The sequence below is a fragment of the Petaurus breviceps genome, unplaced genomic scaffold (genome assembly GCF_028583685.1).
Source record: "Petaurus breviceps papuanus isolate PSGF00001 unplaced genomic scaffold, PetGlider_PUasm1.0 428, whole genome shotgun sequence".
Classification (NCBI taxonomy): domain Eukaryota; kingdom Metazoa; phylum Chordata; class Mammalia; order Diprotodontia; family Petauridae; genus Petaurus; species Petaurus breviceps.
Window position 1 is genome coordinate 1961024 of NW_027186331.1, and position 9825 is coordinate 1970848.

Here is a 9825-nt window from a genome sequence, read left to right on the forward strand (position 1 = left end):
TGCCCATCAGTTCAGCAAAAGAGAAAGCCCTCACTGGGTGGGCCAGTGATCAGACCTGCTTCCCAGTGCCCTGAGGTTCAGCCCCCAAGCAGAGCAGAAATAGGACCAGCAGGGTCACAGTGTCGTCCGGAAAATCTAATCACCAGAATTCTCTCAAAGTGGAAAGGGTTGCCTGGGGAGATAGTGAGTTCCCCATCACCATAAATCTTCCATCAAAGGCTAGCTGACTATTGGTTGGTGACACACCTCCCAACCTCCATTCAAAGAAGGATCCATGCCTATTTTCAGGTGGGGAAACTGAGGTACAGAAATGTCACCCATCCGGAGTGGCAGAGCCAGGTCCCAGCCCAGCGCCCCCACACTCTTGTCTCAGATGGGGGCTGGTGAGAGGAGCCCTGTTCCCATTAGTCTGTTCTTGCTGTCCCTCCTCCTTCCACACGAGCCCACTCTGGAGCTAACTGCCAAGAAATAACAATAATAATAACAGGTCCCATTTCGATATAACTTTAAGGTTTACACTTTCCTCACAACACCCCTGTGAGGTAGGGAGTGTAATTAGGATAATCCCCATTTTACAGATGAGGAGACTGAAGTCTGGAGTGGGGAAGGGGCTTGTCCGACTCAGGTCCTCCCACTCCAAATCCAGTGTTCTTCCCACTATGAAGAAGAAAGGAGACTGAGTATTGGAAAATCTTCTCATATGGAAAAGGGCTATACAATCATTCTTGAAAAAGAAGTCACAAGTTAGTTAAAAGATGTCCAGTGTTAAGAGACCTAGTTGAAAGGGCTGGCGATAGCGATCCTCGGGAACACCACCGGCTGGCGCTGGCCTCACTGAGGTGAGCTCTGGCCTCTGCCTCCCGCTCCTGCTCCGTCCCAGGCCAGAGGAGGGGTGGCTTCCCGGACCGACTCAGGCAGGGCCCTGGCACGCCGTGTCTCCATGCCGCTGTCCAGCCCGCCGATGCGACAGGCTTTCGCCCATATCCATACAGATGCATAGAGACAGATAGCTGCATTTATTCCCATATATGGAGCCATATTCTTTTTATTATACTCAAGAACATACAAAGTTCTGCTGATGCTTTTTTTCTCTTTTTAATTTTTTTAACAAAAATTTAGATGTTTACTAATACAGTCATATTTTGGTTTTTAAGGTTTGTTTTTTAGACTACGAACAGCAGGCACTGAAAGTCCCCCTCTCAGCTGGGACCCCTCCCACGAGCATCCTGGCTTCACTGTCTGTGGGAGCAGGGCCCTGCAAGGTCACAGTCAGGCGGTGGCCGCAGGGGTCCCAAAGCACGCAGGCCCAGCAGATGCCCGTCCTTCCCCTACAATCCCAGCCTGTGCCAAAGCCGCGGTCACACGCGTGGCCTGTCCTTAGAGAGGGGCATAAACCCAAGCCTGCTGCTCTGGCTTCCGAAAGCCCCAATGCTTTGCTGGCCAAATGGCACATGCCTTCCTCAGCTGTGCCCACAGACCACCCAGCATGGGTCTGGACCCAGAGTTCTGGTGGCAGCTCCCCTCTCCCACCCAACACCCTCACTCCTCGTGCCTTCGAGGTCAGAATGAAGCTGGCCCTCGGAGGCTGATCACAGAACCCAGAGCCAGGTGGCCCAACCCGCAGCATCAGCCGTGACTGCCCAACCCCAACCCCACCGCCAACTTCCTCTTTCCCGTGACATCCAACAAACCCAATCCTCTCCAGCTGAAAACTAACCCACAGCCTCAATGTTAGTTCAAAAGCTAAATAAACTCTTCATTTTAAAGGAAAAAAATATTAAATTCACAGTTCAGAGGCAAAGCAAAGTGCTATCTTCTTGGTGACTAACCGTAAGAGCCCCACCTGGGCACCTCTGCTCGGGCCCATGGCCACGGTGCCCTCTCCCCTCCCCCCACCCATCTTCTCCAGCACTCAGCACCGTGCAGGTTAACAGTTAAGAAAGAGCCGGATCAAGAGATGCGGACCCGGCAGGAGGGACAGGGGGCAGGGGGCTGAGGGCAGGAGGAAGGGTTCCCGAGGGGATCCATCAGAAGGGACTCGGCAGGGAAGGGGACAGACGTTTGCAAAAGGAAACTCTGGTTGTATGAGGCTGGGAGCTCTGGGGGGGGAGGGTGGCCCCAGGGGGCTTTTCTCTCCCCCCTTCCAAGCCCCCTGGAATCCACAGATTGCGCAGGGGTCCCGAGTCCTCCAAACCCGACGGCAGTGGTGATTAATGACATCCTCCTGGGCGATTCAATGCTCTTCTCATTTAAAAACAATTAAAAAAAAAAAAAGAAAACCAAACAACTGTTGGACTCTAGCCCTGAGGGAAAAAAGGAGAAAGTCAGACTTGGCCCAGCAGAGGAAGAAGCCCCGTCCCCAGCGGCGTCATTCTCTGCCTGGATCTCTATCCCCCCAAGCTTCAGCATGGATGGGCAGGAGCCCAGGTGCGCTCCATCTCCTCTTCCCCCAATGCCAGCCTCACTCACCCCTGTAGAGGACGTGGTGGCAGCTTCAGGCACCTTCTTAGAGCGGAGGGATCTGAGAATGGGAGGCACTTCGGCACACACCAAATGGACCGTGTGTGTGTGCGCTACAACCTGGGACTTGGTCCTGGCTATCCCCAACATCTAGGTGGTACGGGGTGGGGGGCACGGGAGGGAGGGGTGTGGGGAGCAGCTCTGGGCGGAGGCACCCCAAGGAAGCCCACCGAGCTAGCAAAGAGCCTGCTAGGGAGAGGGGAGGGGAGGACGGGAGGGAGGGAGAGAATTGGGAACTCAAAATTTTAAAAAATGAATGTTCAAAAATTTTTACCTGTAATTGGGAAATATTTAATGAAATAAAAACTGTATTGTAAAAAATGGCACATCGGGACTGTTTGGGTAGAAACTGGGGCAGGGGAGAAAGCGGGTTAGTAGAGTTGGCTCCTCGGCTCTCACCCTCACTCCCTCGCTGTTATTTTGGGCATTTCATGGCTAGACCAGAGCTCCCAGAGCCTTTGGGTCACTCATCCACCACAACGGGGGCTCCCCTCCTGTGAGTCTGAGGAACTGAGGCACGGAAGGCCATCACGGCAGGGTGTCCTGAGGTCTGGGAGAGCTCGGTAAACCCTCCGCATTGGTAGATACTCCTCGGTCAGTCAGGAGGCTTGGGGAGCAGAGGGTGAAGCCAGCTGGGTTGCTGGGGCTGCTTGGTCAGCGGCACATAAATGGCCCCATTGGGGTCGTTTTGGCCTTCCGTGAATGTGAAGGGTTCAGCAGCAGAGGGCCCTCACTGCTGGGTGTGGGAGGGGGGGACCCTGCCAGGGGCCAGCACATGCAGAGAGGGCTTGGAGAAGCTCCTGGCCAATGGATGACCATGGGGTGAGCGCGGCAGCTCATGAGGCAAAGAAGAGATCTGTAGGCCCCTTTCTCCCCGGGCAGTGATGGTGACAGAGGGCGCTAAGGACTGTCATTTTTAGAACATCTAGAGACTGATATTCTTAAGTGTCACAGGCACCTCAGGGGCTCAGGTGGAGACAAAACTGAACCTGGAATGGGGAATACTCTAGTTCACATCCTTCCTCAGACATCTGCAGGTTGTGTGACCCTGAAGAAGTCACCTAACCATAAAAGGCTTGCCTCAGTTTCCTGATCTGTAAAATGGGGATAATAATAAGCCCTCCCTCCCAAGGCTGTTGTGAGGATTAAAGGAGACAGTGCTGATGTATCTCGGACCTGTCAAGGCTAGCTGAGCTACTGAGAGGGAATCCAAACCCAGGTTTTCCCAACTCCAAGTCATTGCTCTGCGCTGCCAACGAGTGAATGAACAATTGGAGGAAGGGTCATGGGATCGATGGGAAGACATGGAAAAGGCCCATGAAGAGTGGGAGGCTGTGACTGAGCTAGGATCTTCCCCACTCAAGGAGAGCCCGGAGCCTCTGAGGGTGGACAGCAAGGTCAGCTGAGCCTGTAACACAAGCAACCCTCTGACCATTCTGTCACAACTAGCCTGTGTCTGAGAACCGTGCCCAGACATGGCTGGCCATCTGTTAGCCCTTTCTCTGCTGGGTGACTGTCCCACCTCCTTCTCTGTTCTCACTGTCCTGGATGACGTCTTTCATGCCCCTTCCAGTCTGCCAGTCATCATTGACAACAGGCTGCTGCCCCCTCGGCCCCACCACCTTCACCTGGTGTCTTCCTCCTGGTCATCCACAATCTTTATTCTTAGGGTTTAAAGATTTATAACCACATGACATCATTTGGAGGATGTCTGGGTTAAAGCGTGGAGTTTTCCATCGGGGAGGAGCTGGGGATCACTCAAAGTGCCATCTGGCTCATGCTTCACCTCGGGGCCCCACCTAGTGTCTCCCTGTCATGTCCATAGCCTCATCACCTATTCACTCCTCCAACCCACTGACGTCTGCCTTTGAGATCTGCCCTTCTTTCACAGGTCACCGGTGGTCTCCTGGCTGCCGAGTAGGATGGTCTTTCCTTTGGCCTGCCTTCTCTGTAGCTCTTGGCGATGCTGACCAGTACTTGCCTCCTGGACACTCTCTCTTCCCTGGGCTCAGCCCTCTGACCACCCCTTGGTCTCCTCTATTAGCACATCCTCCTCTTTCCATATCCTGAGTGCAGATTTCTCTGGGACACTCTCCCTGGTCCTCCCCAACCACTCCTCTTTGAATCTGGACATCTTCCTCCCTACATATTTAGGTTGGGGGGGGGTCTCCCAAAGCTCTGTGCTTGGTCCTTGTCTCTCTCCAGTCTCTCCCTTGGTGACCTCATCAGTTCTTCTGGGTTGGTTCTACGATCTTACCTCCCAGCTCTCTCTCCAGCCCCAACCTCTAGATCCCCATCCCCATCATCCCACATTCCACCTGGATGCCCCAACTTCATCTCCAATTCAAGATGTCCAAGGAATGACTTCATCATCTCTGCCCCTAAACCTGCCCTTCCAACCAGCTTCCTGATTTCTAGCATGTCACCCAAGCTAGAAGTCTCCAAGGTAAAAAACTTAAATTTTTTAGTTAAAACACTTCCTTCTGCCTCCCCTCCTGCCCCTTACCCAAAGAGCTGCCAAGCTCTTTCAGGCCCATCTGTCATCTCTCGCATCCATCCCTCTCTCTCCACTCCTATGGTCCTTCTTCTAGCCTCACTCTCCACAGGGAGCCCCTCTTCCCCTCAGACTCTACACAGGGCAGACTCCATCAGAGTAGAGAACAATGTCCTTGGTGAGCATGCATCCCCCTGTGTGTATGATCCTGGTCATCAGAGAATGGCTGGACATGGTTAGCTCTAGAGACCACGCATAGGAGACACCTGGTTGGAGAAGACCCAACTTTTCCAAGTCAAAATCAATCAACACAACTGAATCTTGTGTCCCCTGAACCTCTCTGTGAATTGTGTGGCTACAAAGATGTGCTACATCTTTGCTATAGAAAACTGGGTATAATGATAGCCTTCCTGTTCTCTGCCTTCTAGGCATGGGCATGGGCATGGGCATGAGCGTCATGTATGAGGAACAGAGAGACCAGTTTGGGGGCCCATAGAATGTCTTCATCAAGGATGCCCTCAATCCGTGTGTAGACCATTATCATGATTCTGTAAAGGGGGTAAAGGAGACCCATGGGGATGATGCTTGCCTATTTGTTCTTGGTCATTTTTTAAATGGGGGATTGAGGATTTGAAGGAATTTTAGAGAACATCTAGCCCAGTTTCCTCATTACAGCTGGGAAAGCTGAGGCCCATAGAAGTTAAGGAACTTGCCCAAAGACACAGAGGCAGTAGGGTTTGGAACCAATGTCCTCTGACTTCCAATAATGACTGTTTCATCTTTTATCTTTGTGCCCTTTTGCCGAGTACAGCTAGAACACAAAGGTACTTAATAAATGTTCATTGATTGATTTCCACTCTACCATCTCGCCTCCTTTACTAGATAGTAAATTTACTATCTATACTTTTTCTCTTTTAGCATACCCTCAGAAAATTAATTCTTTTAAATTAATTATTTAGGAATGAATTAATTCCTTTTAAGTACTTATAATATCATATCACCCCAGCATGAATTTTTTTTGAGGGTGCAGAGAAGGGTCGATGGATTTGGTCAGGTCTGGCCCTTTTCCCAGCTTTAACTTAAGTCCATTTTCATGTCCTCTACAGCACATGGATAAACAGAACAGGATCTCCACATCTGGCAGGTCCACTGTCACAGATGGTAACAGATACAAGGGACTGTTTAAAATTTTGTCTTTGTTTCTCCAGCACCTTGAACAGCATTTGGAACATAGTGGGCACTTAATAGATGTTTGTTGATTGCTAACAAAAGATTATAAATAGTTATCACCTCACAACACAGTGGAAATCTGTGGAGGAGAAAATTTGGCTGTAAAAGACTTGGCATGTGATCTGAACAAGGTAAGGGGCACCCTGAGAGCAGGTGGGGCTGAAACTGGGGGCAGGATCTTTCCAGCCTCATTGGGCATGAGTCTCCTTCACGCATTCTATGGGCCCCCACACTAGTCTCCCGTCTGTTCCTCATGCATGGCGCTTGTCGCCTATGCTCATGCCCCGTCCCATGCCTAGAAGGCAGGCCCTTTTTATAAGTCCCCCATTCCTTTCAGCTGCAGTCCAGTCACTGGCTTCTGCACGGAGCCTTTCCTGTCACCTTCCCCCTTCCCAAACATCTTGTATTTGATGACTTGGAATATATTTGTATTTATTCTGCTTATGAGAGATTTGTTGTCTCTCCCTTTCGAATGTGAGCTCCCTGAGGGCAGGGAAAAGTTTATTTTTGTCTTTACAGGCCCCAGGACCTAGTACGGTGCCTGGCACCCCTGGGTGATTGGTATTTGCCAACTTGATCAGGATGATCTTGTCACATTCTTTATCAGTTTTCTCTACCGCTTCAGTCCCCTCAGCAGGGAGTCCTCCCTCCCTTCTCTGCAGAGGTGAGGGCCTAGGGGTATGGAACTCTACTTGTACTGTCGGATGGGATGGATACGATCATCTTACTCTTCCTTATGTGTGGTTACAAGGAAAGGTTCTCTGGGGAGGAGATGGAAGGAGAGCTTGGGAAATGAAAGGGATGAAACAAAAATCGAGATCAACAATAAGAAAAAAAGAACTATTATGGGTGTGTAAATCATGCTTGTGCTTCCCATGACCCTAGCAGGAGAAGAGGCAGCTGGGTTGCCTAGGGGTTAGAGCACTGGGCCTGGAGTCAGGAAGACCTGAGTTTGAATCTGACTTTAGACAATTCCTAGAGGTGTGACCCTGGGCAAATCCCTTAACTTCTGGTTGCCTCAGTTTCTTCAACTGTAAAATGAAGATACAATAGCATCTACCTTGCAGGGCTGTGAGGATCAAATGAGGCTGTTTGTGTAAAAAAAAGGCACTTAGACCAGTGCCCGGCACATAGTAGGTGCTTGTGTCCTTTCTCTCATGGCCAGTGAGATGCCCGATGCCACCACCTGCCCACTGGGGTGCCAGCTATGCCAGCCTCATTGTCTTGCCTCTCCAAAGAAGGCCTGGGCCTCATCATTTACAGAACCCAAAGGATCCCAACACAGACACGGGCCATTCCTGCAGTAGTCTTTCAATGGCCTACAATGCCACTTCGCTGGCCGCTGGACACAGATTTCACGTCTAGAGCGCCAGTAGTTAAATGACTGCTCATTGTGGGACTCACTAATCACAGAGCTAGTCACGGAGGGGCCTCTGAGGCCAGCTGGCCCAACCTCTTGGTTTTACAAAGGAGGAGACTAAGGTTCAGAGTGCAGCTACAGTGGTGGAAAGCAGAAGGGTTGGGGTTTGAAGCCAGGGTATGCCCTGCCTCCAAATCCAGGACGTTGGCACTGAGTGCTGCTTTCTCCCAGGCCTGTTCCCTGCTTTGGGACCCTCTGCCACCGTCACTGTGGCCGGAAGGACAGCAGGCCCTCTCAGAGGGCAGAGGGATGGTGGCGAGCCTTTCCCAGCTCAGGCCCGGTCTGTGGCTAGGACTGCCCACCAAGCCTGTCCACAGTGGGCTCCCCTGGCAGGGGCTTTGGGAGGCACTTAGCATCTTTCTAGTTACTCAGGAAGCTGGGGTGGGGTAGGGGCTCAGAGTCAGTGCCCTGAGAAGGATGAGGGGAGCTTTGTCTGGGTCACTCTCAGGGTCACAGCCCAGACTTGGGCTGCTTTGGGGCCGCTATGGCTCTCAAGCAGAGCTGCGGGCCCATGTGAGGAGATGCGATAGAGAAGGGCCTACTGTTCTGGTGGGAGTGGGCCATGAGTGGGAGGGGGTGCCCAGGCCCTGCCAGGGCAGGCCAGCCAGGAAGGCTGGTTTGGGGCTTCCTTGACTGTCCCCAAGTGCTTGAGGACAAGACACCAGTATAAGAGGTCAAGTGGCTTTGTTCCCAATAGTGAAAATGGCCACTGGTGAGGGAGGGAAGCCTCGGACAGAATGGGGGAAAGGGCACCTCATGGCACACCCAGGGCACCAGCCACTGCACAGCTTGCTTCCTCTCAGACTTCCTACAGGAGTGCTGGCAATGGGAGAGGGGCAGGACCCTTCCTCATCCCCCTTTCAGGCAATTGGAGCCAATCCATCATGAACGCATCTCTCTGTTGCCCCCCAGAGCCATCACAGGGGCTCCCTCTGTCACCCCTCGGGGGAACCTGTCCCCCTGTCCTGAGCCCAGGCCTAGGCCAGGCTTCGACCAGAAGGAGGGAAGGCTGGGGCACTCTGGGGACGAGGGAGGGCCAAGCATGCAGTCCCACACAGGGTTAATCACAAGCCTTGGGCCCCCGGCAGAGCAGAGCAGAACGTACCAGGCATGCAAGTTAGACCCAGGAGTCAACGGGCGGTGGCTTAGGGTCCCGGCCGTCCACCAGATTCACCGAGGCCCGGTTACTCCTGTGGGGGGGCTTTCTAGCCGGGTCTGTCTGGAGCAGGCAGGGCAGGGGCAGGGGTAGGCATTAAAAGCAAAACAGAGGAGGTTAATCAGACGCTGACAGAGGCAGAGGTGGGGCATGGGACGTGACGGACGGACGGACGCTGACGGGACAAACAAACGGATGCCACCTCAGGAGCAGAATTAGTGATGAAGAGGCAGAGGAGGGAGACAGGGTACCCCCCACCCTCACCTCAGACTGTGGGAAATGTGGGGAGGGCACCACAAACATCCCTCGGAAGGCTGGGACCCATGAGTTCTGGGTTTGAATACTGACTCTCCTACTAACTCATTGGGTCACCTTGTGAAATCACTTTATCTGCTTTTTCCCCAGTATGACAAAGGGGTTGGAGCCCATCATTCAGCACTAAGGACCATCTTGGGACCTTCGTGCTAGATCCTAGGAACTGCTTGGGGCCTCAGTTCCCTCATGTGTGAAAGCTCATAGGATCATGAGACTTCATGCTGGAAGGAATTTGAGCTGGAGAGGTCACAGGTCACCTGCTGAGAGCAAAAAAGGACCCCAGAGGTGCAGAGAAGGAAACTGAGACCCAGTGGCTACAGGGGTTGGAGGCTGAGCCAGGGAAGGTTCCCCCCGAGCTGAAGCAGCAGATGTGGCACACCCAGGGGGGGCAGGGGAGGGTGAGTCTGGGGCCTGGAGCAGGGGGTCAGCAGCCTGGGGCCCCCTCCACTCCCTGCTCTCCTCCCAGGCCCTCCCCTCGGGCTGTCCCTCCCTCCCCACCTCTCTCTGTCTCTCCACCTTTCTCTGTCTCTCCACCTCTCTGTTTCTATCTCTCTGTCTCTCCACCTCTCTCTGTTTCTCTGTCTCTGTCTCTCCATCTCTGTTTCTATCTCTCTGCATCTCTGTCTCTCCACCTGTTTCTATCTCTCTCTGTCTCTTTCTCTCCACCTCTCTTTTCTATCTCTCTGTCTC

At 52.7% G+C, this 9825-nt stretch overlaps 1 long non-coding RNA gene across 1 annotated transcript in view; it reads right to left on the reverse strand.

Annotated features, from left to right (window-relative positions):
* Positions 1–488: 488 nt before the first annotated feature.
* LOC138171386 (uncharacterized) overlaps positions 489–9825 on the reverse strand; it is a 12560-nt gene continuing 3223 nt past the window's right edge. Inside the window, exon 2 of the long non-coding RNA XR_011170871.1 lies at positions 489–2303. This is a non-coding gene — a long non-coding RNA (uncharacterized lncRNA). The remainder of the gene's footprint in view (positions 2304–9825) is intronic.